This window comes from Loxodonta africana, chromosome 2 (genome assembly GCF_030014295.1).
Source record: "Loxodonta africana isolate mLoxAfr1 chromosome 2, mLoxAfr1.hap2, whole genome shotgun sequence".
Classification (NCBI taxonomy): domain Eukaryota; kingdom Metazoa; phylum Chordata; class Mammalia; order Proboscidea; family Elephantidae; genus Loxodonta; species Loxodonta africana.
Window position 1 is genome coordinate 227,236,645 of NC_087343.1, and position 11,718 is coordinate 227,248,362.

Below are 11,718 nucleotides of genomic sequence, written 5' to 3' on the forward strand. Positions count from 1 at the left end.
CCTTCTTGATCAGACACACACGTGGATTTCTCTGGCCAACATTTTGTGCAAGGACCATGTGGCCTTAGCACCTTTCTTCCGCCATTTGGGGCTTCTTCCTGTCTCATGGCTTGCAAAATGGAACTCTGCTTCCTGGGCCTTCTACTCGAGGTCTTCAACGTCACTCTCACGGCCAAGGCACAAGACCCCCACTCTCCTGCTGGGGCGGGGTGCTGTCAGGAGGCATCCCCATTACTTTCTTCTTAGAAATTAACACTCTGGAGGTAGGGACTACAGGTCACCTCTGAATGGCGGACACATAATAGGTCCTCACTCAGTCAGTGGCAAGCAGACGGATGGGTGACTCACAGCTAAGGGCTTGCGGTCCACAGCCAGAAGGCTGTCCTGTCCTCAGAACGTTGGGCAGCATGAAGGCATTGAAACAGGGAGACGGAGACCCTCTCGAAAAGCCTGTGAGGACACCCCAAAGCAGTTAAACTTACGAGTGCTTACCAAGCACCTGTCGCTGTTGTTAGCTGCCGTCACTTCTGACTCGTGGCAACCCCACGTGTACGGAGTAGAACTGTGCTCCATGGGGTTTTCCAGTCTGTGACCTTCGGGAAGCATATCAGCGGGCCCGTCTTTGGAGGTGCCTCTGGGGGGTTCAAGCCCCCAATCGTTTGCCTAGTAGTCGAGTGCCACCCGTTTGTGCCACCCAGGGACTCCCTACCAAGCACCTGTTATATTCAGAGCTCCGGGCTGCGCTCCGAGGGAGAAGCAAGGATGGCGGAGACACAGCCCACGCAGGACAGGAGGTCGTGGTCCCACGGGGGTGCACAGAACACTAGACACCCCGAGTCCAGCAAAGGTTTAGGAAACCAGTGATGTGGGTCCATGATGGTTTCTCAAAGGCGCTGAGCCCGGTCGCGCCCTCTCCTCCCCGGCTCCTGCCCACCCCTCCCCATCTTCCACTATATCCAGGAATGTGACATTCACTGTCCATCTGTTATGGGTTGAATTGTGTTCCCCCCAAATCGTGCTGGAACCCTAATCCCTGTGCCTGTCACCTAATCCCTGTGCCTGTCACCGTGATCCTGGCAGGTTTCCTTTGTCATGTTAATGAGGCAGTTTAGGGTACGTCCTGAACCCAACCCCTGGTGGGTTACAAGCACAGGCACAGAGACAGGAACACAAACAGGAAAGACAGAGGCCACAGGCAGATCCCCAAGGAACCGAGGAACACTGGGGCTAGGGAAGTTGAGGCAAGGGTCTTCCTCCACAGCCGACAGAGAGCCTTCCTCTAGAGCTGATGCCCTGAATTAGGACTTCTAGCCTCCTGAACTGTGAGAGAATAAACTTCTGTTCTTTAAAGCTTCCCACTCATGGTTACAGCAGCACTAGGAGACCCAGGCAGTATCTGACTTCTTTGTGTTGTTTGCTGTCTGGGTCCCCACAGGATGATGACTCCAGGGCAGGGAATGTTGCTCTTTTTTCTCCTCTGTGTCCCAGCCCAGGGCAGTGCCAGGCACAGAGCTGGGTACATTGAAGAGTGAATGAGGAGTATCTTGTCTAGAGAAGTGGGAGTCCTGGGTGTGATGTGGGGAGTTGCTTAGCAGCCCCTCCCCCCAGGACAAGGAAAGTTATTACTCAATCAGGCAGACCGGGATCCCATGGGCTGAATCTGGCTAAGGAGCTGTTCTACCCACCTCCCGACACCTCCACCTCTTTCTGGTCTGTGTCTCCCCCGTCCCCTGGGGTGAAGGCTCCCTGCCAGGGCCTTTATCTGCCTGGGCCTTGTGGGCTTCCTGCTTTCTCAGGTGGGCCCCACATTCCACCCAGCTCTGACTGGGCCCCTCAATCCTCCTCCTTCTGGATACTTCTTGTCTTCTTTGGTGTTCTCAGCTGTGCTGGGCAGACTTCTGCACGTGTGCAACCCAGAACTGACGTACTCACACCCCCCCCAACAGATGGGGAAACTGAGGCACAGGCAGGATGGCCTCTGGTCAGCTCCTCAGGAGGCTGGTGTCTCCCAGCCTGGTGATGCCTGCTCCTCTCACATCTGCTACACACATCCGAGTGCCCATCTTCACCCAGCCTCTGCCTGGAAGGACGGGGTGGACGCTCTCAGCTCCCTTCCTCCTGAAGAGGCAGTTGTGTCTCCCTTCCCCCCTCCCCATCACATGCCCCTCAGGGCCACTGCAGAGACCCAGCTCTGGGGCTCTGCAGTGTGAGCCCCACTGTGGCTGGGCAGGGACCCTCCCTTGGGCCTCACCCTCGCCGGCTTAGTCGTGCAGTGCTGAGGACTCGGGGTGACATGGGGTGGCTGCCGGAAGGTTGGGCTCCCAGCCAAAGGGGATGGAAGGGCAGGATGAGGGGTCGTGGGGCCTGAAGTGGGCTGTGTCTGTGGTGGTCCCTGTCCTGGGGGACCCCTGCCACTGTACCAAGACACTGAGGCCACCAGGGGTGAGAGAGCCTGCTAGGATGCGCAGCCCTGGGACTCAGAGGGACGTGGGGGCGTGTGCTAAGGAGGACAACACGTGTAGCTTGTTTCTGTCCCTCCCTGGGCTGCTGGTGTCTGTGATGGCAATGGTCAGCCCCAGGCAGGGGGACATGGATGAAGGGGTGTCAGAGAAAATGCCCCGAGGTCTGTCCTGCTGGAACTGGGTTCTCCTGGCCCTCTCAGCCCTTGCAGAGTCCCCACAGGCTGGGGTGACCCCCTCCCCAGACAGAAGACCACAGTGGGGCAGTTGGCCCAGCTCCAAGTGAGCACTGGGGGACTCCAGCACCGCTGTGCACACAGCCCAGCAGAAGCCAGTGGGGGAATGTCACGGCCATGTAGCTCACCTCGAGTTGCCTCTGCCCTGGTGTCCGCTTGGTCAACTCCCTCCTGTCCTGCCTTCTGTGGGCCTGCCCCTCCCCCCGTCACCCATGGCTCTGGCCATGGCCTCTTCCCTGCTGTTGGTCAGTGGGACTGAAACTTGTCCATTACTGAGGACAGCTTTGTGGCTTCCTAGCTCAGCCCCTGCTCCCAGATCTGGGAGGGAGAGAAGGCTGGCATCTTTCTTGCCACAAATGAGAACTGAAAAGCAACACCGTCCAGGGATCAGACTGAGGAGCGAGGCCTGAACTTGTCCACTCACAGGCTCCCCTGAGGAATTAAAGTTTCATTCTCAGGGTGCAGGCACAGGGGAGGGGTTGTAGGCCCCAGACACAGCACAACGCCCCTTGTCTGGAGGAGAGCAAATGGGGGACTGATCAATCAGTACCTCAGATGGCAGCTCCCCTCAGTCTGCCACAGAGAAGCTGTCTCACACTCACAGGTTTAGATGGCATTAGGCGTCTGAGGGTCCTGGGGCCGCCGTGACAAAGTACCACATGCCGGCCCATTTATAGGAACAGAAACTTCCTGTCTCACCATCCTGGAGGTGTTGGCAGGGCAGAGCTCCCTCCCAAGGCTCCAGGGGAGGGTCCTTGTCTCTTTAGCTTCCTGGCAGCCCCCCAGGATTTCTGTCACTTCTGGACAGAGCCTCACATGCTGTCTCCCCCTGCATGTCTCTGTCTCCATGTCTGTCCTCTTTCATAAGACACTACTCAGAGGGTAATTAGGGTTAGGGCCCACTTTTTTTTTTTTTTTTTTTTTTACCCTGGGTCAATGAGATGGACTGACACAATAGCCCCAATAATGGGCTTAAACATATGAACAATCACGAAAATGGTGCAGGACTGGGTACAGCTCACATTCTGGTTGGACTTCATTGACTTAACAGATAATGAAAGAAAAAAAAAAAAGCCCTGTTTCCGAACAAAGTCATGTTCACAAGTACAGGGGTTAGGCCTTTGACACAGTTTTTGGGGACATAACTCAACCCATAACAGAGACTGTCCAATATGTCATTGGCAAAATGAGGTTTGACCTCAGTCCCCGGAAGGCCCCCCGCCCAGGATGTAGGAAAGGGGAGCTCACGGTGAGACACTGTCCCTGCACTGCCAGCAGCTGCCCCCCTGTGCAGAGGGCACACTGTGAGGCACGGCCCCTCAGGCCAGACCCCCACCCCACAGGGGAGGCTGCGCTTGGGGCTGGCTGTCAACTGGACATGTGGTGGCTTGGCTTGGCACTGGGACCCGAAAAGGAGAAGATCACAGCACAGCTCCACTATCTTTCTGCTCCAGGGCCTGAGCCCCAGCTTCCTTGCTCAGCAGACTGGCCATGGATGTGGCTTCTTTGAGGGGCGTCGGGCCACACAGAACATGACTGATCAGAATGGGCTTTTGTCTGGCAGTTTCCGAGTCAGCCAGTTCAGGGTCAGACTGTGTACAAAAGTTGCAGCCAAGGTCAGGGTCTGCTTCCACCCAATACTAACTCTTTAGAGCCAGCTTGTCAACGAGCAAGAAGCAAAAGATGCTGAGAGGCTTTGCTGGTCTGTGAAGGGAGCAGGGGCGATGCAGGTCGCGTTCCCTCAGCCCGACCCTCCTCAGCCCGACTCTCCTCAACTGGACCCTCCAGGACCATCTTTGCTCAGGCAGGCAATAGGCCAGTGGAACCCAAGACAAGGGGCCTGTTGTGGGTTGAATTGTGCTCCCCAAAAGATGTGCTGAAGTCCTAACCCCTGTACCTGTGAACGTGACCTTGTTTGGAACTAGGGTCTTTGCAGATGTAATTAATTAAATTCACATGAGATCCTACGGCGGGGGGAGGGGAGGGGGAACAGTTGTTGTGGAGTCAATTGTGTTCCATAGAGTTTTCAATGGTTGATTTTTCAGAATTAGATTGCCAGGCCTTTCTTCCAAGTTACTCTGGGTAGGCTTGAAACTCCAACCTTTCAGTTAACAGCCAAGTGCATCAACCATTTGTACCAGCCAGGGACTATACCGGAGTAGGGTGGGCCCTAATCCAATCTGAGTGGTGTCCTTATAAAAGAGGAGAACAGACACAGAGAGAAGACAGCTGTGTGAAGGAGGCAGAGGTTGGAGTAATGTATCTAGGAGTCAAGGAAAGCCAAGGACTGCTGGCTGGAACAGAAGCTGGGAGACAGGCAGGGAACAGAGTCTCCCCTCAGAGGCTCAGAAGGGATCCACGTGCTGGCGTCCCAATCTCGGACTCCCAGCCTCCAAAATTCCGAGACAGTACACTTCTCCTGTTAGAACCACCCAGTTTGTGGTGTTCTGTGATGGCAGCCCTGGGACACTCAGACAGGCAGATGGGGGAGCATGGAGGACATGGAACATAGTCACGGTTATGGCAGAGGGGAGCAGGCCCAGAGGGTGGGGAGAGGTGGGGAGGGAGGTCACCGGACCCTGAGGGGCCAGAGGGAGAAAGAAGGGCGACTTCAAGGCGGGGAGGGGCTGAGGATTTTGGAGCAATTTTGCCATCTCAAGAAAAACCATCACAGCAACCACGGTGATACCCACGGAGACTCTGAGCTGGGCCTGTGCTTCTTCCAGCCTGGTGTCAAAAACCAAAAAAACCCATTGCCGTGGAGATAACTCCGACTCACACCGACCCTACAGAACAGGGTAGAGCTGCCCCACAGGGTTTCCAAGGAACTGCTGGTGGATTCGAACTGCCGACCCTTTGGTTAGCAGCTGAGCTCTTAACCACTGGACCACCAGGGCTCTCGGTGTCCCGCCTTATCTGCAGGATATGTTCCGAGACCCCCATGGATGCCTGAAACCACACAGATAGTCGAACCCTATACATACTGCTTTAACCTATACATAAACACCTATGATAAAGTTTAACTTACAAATTAGGCACAGTAAGAGATTAACAATAATAACTAATAATAAAATAGAACAGTTATGACAATACACTGTAATAAAAGTTATATAAATAGGAGGGATGGATTGAGAAGGCGTGAGATTTCACCAAGCTAATCATTTAACATTTTCGGACCACAGTTGACCACGGGTAGCTGAAACCAAGAAAGAGAAACTGCGAATGGGGCGGGGGGGTGGGGGGAGCTACACTATATTTGAGTTCCTTGTGAGGGCTCTGTGTAGAACTTGGGTCTAAGCTTCCTCAGCTATGAGCCCCTAGAACCAAACCAAGAACATCTGTCCCTCCCGTCACATGCCTGGTGGCTGGGCCAGTGGTGCAGAAGCGTGGGGACCACTCCCTGGCTGTGGAGGAACAGCCCGAGCAGCAGAGAAGGGGTACGATTATGTGAAGTCCCAATGCTCTGATCCACCGTCCATGTTTGCCCACGTGGGAGCCCTCGCTCAGGCTGCCCAGGTGGCCTGGGGGTGTGACAGGTGGACCAGACTCGACAGCATTTGGAGAGCTTTCAAAATTAAGAACAATTTAAGAAACTTCCTCATGGGTTTGCAGAATGGAAATGGCTATCTCACTTCAATTCTGGGCTGAATGATGCTGTAGGAAGGTGGAGTCCTTCTGTTGGGCCCAGCTGCCGGGGGACAGAGAGCCTGAGGTTTGGGGCACCTGACTGTGGGAATTGCTTCAACCACGTGTGTGTGTTGCTCCTCTGTCTTTTACATAACATCAGCCGGGAAATAGGGTGACTCTGTTTCCCTTCAAGACTTTGTTCAAGCTGTGGCCTGGGTCCTGGGCCCAAGGTAGGTGGTCTGGTTCCTCTGTCCCTGCTTTATGGGCAGCATCTGCTCCAGGTGGACGGGAGACCTGGCCAGGATCAGCTCCTCTTCAGCCCGAGTGATCTTTAGGAGGTCACACCTCTCAGTGCCTCCATTTCCCCATCTGAAATAGTGCCCGTGATGGTTAAGGTTGTGTGTCAGCTTGGCCGGGCCATGATTCTAGGTGGTCTGGCAGTTATGATGTAGTTGGGTAGTCGTATAATGATGTCATCACCTCCATGATGAGATCTGATACAATGTGATCACCTCCATGATGGATCTGCTATGAGTAGCCAGTCAGTTGAAAGGAAGTTTCCTTGGGGGCGTGGCCTGCATCCAGTATAGGTGGTCTCTTGGGCAAGGCTCATGGGCTTTTGCTCACTCTGGATCCTTCAGCTGGCTCCTGTTTGTCTGACCTCCAGTTCTTGGGACTTGAGCTAGAAGCTTACCTGCTGTCTTGCCTGCTGATCTTGGGACTGGTGGATCTTCGCAGCCTGTGAGCAAGAGCCCCGCTGTCTGACCTGCCCATCTTGGGCTCGCCAGCCCCTGTGGCTACAGCAATCAGGAGAAGCCTCCAGCCTTGGACTTGGGAAGTTCCAGCCTCTAAAACCATGTGAGCTATTTCCTGATATAAATCTATTTGGAGCTCTGGTGGTTCAGTGGTTAAGTGTTTGGCTGCTAACCAACAGGTCAACAGTTTGAATCCACCAATTGATCCTTAGAAACCCTATAGGGCAGTTCTATTCTGTCCTATAGGTCACCATGAGTCAGAATTGACTCAATGGCAACGGGTTTGGGTTTTTTTTTTTTTTTTACAGATATTATATGCTTTACTGGTTTTCCTTCTCTAGAGAACCCAGCCTAACATAGTGTCTAAGCCCCTGCCTGCCCCACAACTTTTCTGGGGCTGGAGCTGCCTCCATGGGGTTGACTGGGCCGCGCCCTGACTCCAGCAGCTCCACTGAAGCCAGTCCCAGGCTCAGTTCAGGGAGCCGGGAAAACAAAGATGAGCCACCCTAGGTGGGCCTGATTCAGAAGCTGATCCTTCCTTTCCCAGGCCCCCGGCCCCCTCCTTGGAGTCAGAAACCGTAGCAGTGACATATAAACAGTCAGAACGGACATGGCTGCTTAGAGTGGCCAGGACTGATCTCCCAGGAACCTCGGGGAGTTGCCAGATACAGAGTGAGTGGCCCCTGGTCCCTGCTGGGCAGGTCACCCCCACGGGGCCCTTGCACAGTGAGGGTTGGGGGTATCTCATGGGGCCGCCTGTGTTGGGCTGAGGACACAGGGACAGACATTACCTTGCCCCTGGACGACCACCATAAGCATCTGACACTGACGCTCTGGAATCTAATTACAGAGGTGCAGAAAGACAGCAGTTGGGAGGGGGCCCTCGCTCCGGTGGGTAGTATAGTGGGTGGGAGAAGGGAATTTATCTCTGAGGTCAGGCCTCACTCGGCTCCCAAGGAATTTCGAGTTTGTTTGAAGTCCACAGAATAATTAGTACATCAAACTCATTCCTATTCATGAGGTGAAGCGACAGCCCATCCTCCTGACCTTCTCTGGAAATTGTCATGGCTGGTCCCGCTGGCAGCTCCATGGTGGGAGGAGCAGGTGATATGGAAAGTTCACCTGTCTGTGTGCGGCGCTTCCCTTTTGTCTTTAAAGATTACATGGAAAAGGTTAGAAATGACTGATTGGTCCTTTGTCAGGGTCCGCAGGAAGGCACGGTGGCTGTCCTCGGACGGTGGGGGTGCGGAGGGCATTGTCCCCACTCTGCCCAGGCCTCCTTCTCACATGTGGACTACAGCCCAAGTCTCCCAGGGTGATGTTGTCCACCCCACTGTGTGACTCTGAGCGCTGCCCCCACAGCTCAGGATCGCCTCTCCTTCCAGCCAGGGACCTGGGGGCGTCCTGGGTCTCCCCTCTCCTCTCCTGCAGGTTAGGTGGGCTCCATCTCCAAAGTACACCCATCCTTGAGAGCACCTGGGTCTTCATGGCGTGAGAACGTGGTCTAGTCTCTAGGGTGCCTGAAGCTCTAAAGAGCATTCCCTGAATCAGACCAGCAGCTCTTCATCTTTCCCGCCAGGTGTTTCTTATAATGTCATCTCCTCAGAGAGTCTGAGCTGCCAACAGGGGCTCACACGGGCCTGTGGGATGGGGGCTGGGTGGGAGTGTGGTGGTGAGGGGGGCTTGCTGTGACCCTAGGACAGAAGAGAAACTTTCACTAGAGCAAAAAGAAACTGGAGGGAAAGTGAGGGGGTCTTTGAGAACACCGATGAGGGAGAAAGAATGTGTGGTGATGGAGGCGGGTGAGGCCCTTGGCCTTGAGGGGTCCTGTCCCCAGTGTCCTCCCACGGAAATGGGACCCCATCCCGGCAGGATCCCAGGGTGCTTGGTCTTCCTTCTCCTGCTGCCTCTCACTCTTACCCTCCCCACCTCTCACCTCTCACCTTGCACCCCCACCCCGAACCCCGTGTGCCCTCGCAGGAGCCATGTCTGGATGAGCAATCCTGGTCCCCCCACCCCCCAGTACCATCTGCTGGAGGATGCAGGGACCACATAGCTTGGACCCACGTTAGCAGTCGCTGCTGCAGGGATTTCACACAGGGTTGGCGGTCCCGGCTTTAACATCTGGGAGAGGTTATCAGCGGAGACTTGGGCCTTGGGTGGCATTGGTGCTGAGAGTGATTATCCTAAGAGTCTCCTGGAACTGCGCTTGGCGCAGACGTGACGCCAAAGGCACGACTGCAAACGGCTGTATGCACATGCTCCCTTCTGAGTCCTCCTCCACCCCAGCGCTCTGCTGCATGGACCAGTAAACTGAAGCTGCACAGGCCGTGCCGCCACCTTCTGGGCAGGCATCCCCATCTGCACTGTCCCTAGAAGCGCCCTCCACTCTGGGCAGCCCAGCGGCCACCATAGCGCCTAGCCATCCCGTCCCAGGGGACAGCATCTGAGGGACCCAGCTGAGATGCCCACTGACCAAGCTGGAGGGACCCTGGCCTGGGCAAGGGCTTCCACCCCAGCAAAGCTGCCTTGCCTTCCACTCCTGGGTCAGACTGTTGTGGAGGAGAGAACTGCCCCCCACATCCACACAGAGCAGAGTCATGGTTGGAGCCAGCTCATAATAAACTAGGTGGAGCCACGGCCACAGGCTGCTGTGAACCACGGAAGCCTCAATGTGTCAGCTGCGGGGACCTGGTGTGAAGGGTCCACGCCACTGTGCTAACCCCTCCCTTCTCCCCTTGCATCTACTCATCACCCCTCTCCTGTGCCCTGTGACCCTCACGTCCCCTGGTAGCTCAGATCCCTTGTCTCCCCCTCTTGCCTTCTTATGTTCCCAAGAGAGGCAGTTCTTGGGATTAGAGTCTCCCTCCTCAACGATGCTGACTTCCGCTTTCAGTTGGACCACATTCTTGGAGCTGCCCGCTAGTAGTGATGCAGTGAATGCTGATCCCAGACACAAAAAAGGGGTGTGGGGTGTGGTGTTGAACCGCTAAGCGGTCCAGGGAGCTACCCACTAGCCCCTAGCTTCTTACTGTTCTGAGGCATCCACTGGCCTGAACCTCCCGGGGCACTGATCATTCCTGTAGACACCTCCATGCTGTCTCTGCAAACAGTACCGGAGGCACCCACCTCATCCGGATCAGAAGCCCCCTCCACTGTCCCACCCGCCTCCCTGACATTGCAATGTAACCCTGTGGAGAATGGGGATTTCAGAACACTTAATTATGCTCATGAGAAACTTGTACATGGATCAAGAGGCAGTCGTTTTAACAGAAGAGGGGATACTGCATGGTTTAAAGTCAGAAAAGGTGTGCATCAGGGTTGTATCCTTTCACTATACCTACCCAATCTGTTACACACTGCCATCAAGTCGATTCCAACTCATAGCGACCCTATAGGACACAGCAGAACTGCCCAATAGTTTCCAAGGATCGCCTGGTGGATTCGAACTGCCAGCCTTTCAGTTAGCAGCTGTAGCACTTAACCACTACACCACCAGGGTTTCCTATTCAACCTGTATGCTGAGCAAATAATCCGAGAAGCTGGACTATACGAAGAACAGGGCATCAGGATTGGAGGAAGACTCACTGACAACCTGCATTATGCAGATGACACGGCCTTGCTTGCTGAAAGCAAAGAGGACTTGAAGCACTTACTGATGAAGATCAAAGACCACAGCCTTCAGTATGGATTACACTTCAACGTAAAGAAGACAAAAATCCTCACAACTGGACCAATGAGCAACATCGTGATAAATGGAGAAAAGGCTGAGGTTATCAAGGTCGCTGTGAGTCGGAATCCACAATCAACACCCATGAAGCAGCAGTCAGGAAATCACAAGATGCATTGCACTGGGCACACTTGCCGCAAAAGACCTCTTTAAAGTGTTAAAAAGCAAAATGTCACCTCGAGGACTAAGGTGCGCCTGACCCAAGCCACGGCATTTTCAATTGCCTCATTTGCATGCAAAAGCTGGACACTGAATTAAAAAAAACCCACTGCTGTGGATTCCACTCATAGCGACCCTACAGGACAGAGTAGAACTGCCCCAAACAGTTCCCGAGGAGCGCCCGGCGGACATGGACTGCCGACCTTTTGGTTAGCAGCCGTAGCGCTTACCCACTACGCCACCAGGGTTTCTGGACAACGCTCAAGGGAAACCGAATTACAGCTGAGGCCCTCAAATTGTGGAGTTGGTGCAGAATACTGAATATACCACACACTGCCAGAAGAACAAACACATCTGTCTTAGAAGAAATACCACCAGAATGCTCCTTAGAAGGATGGGAAGACTACATCCCGCATACTTTGGACATGTTATCAGGAGGGATAACCATGCTTTGTAAAGTGGAGAGTCAACAAAAAAGAGGAAGCCCCTCAACGAGATGGACTGACACAGTGGCTGCCACAATGGGCTCAAGCATGGCAACAATTGTGAGGATGGCGCAGGACCAGTGTTCCGTTCTATTGTGCACAGGGTCGCTATGAGTCGGCACTGACTCCACAGCACCTGAGGACAATACCACATCGTTCTCTCATCTTTTCCACCAGAGAGTGTTGTATCCTTGGTAGCCTCCACATTTTCTGTCAGTTGGAGCCCTTCCTCCCAGAGCCCCTGCTGTGACCTCCAGGCTGCTGTGG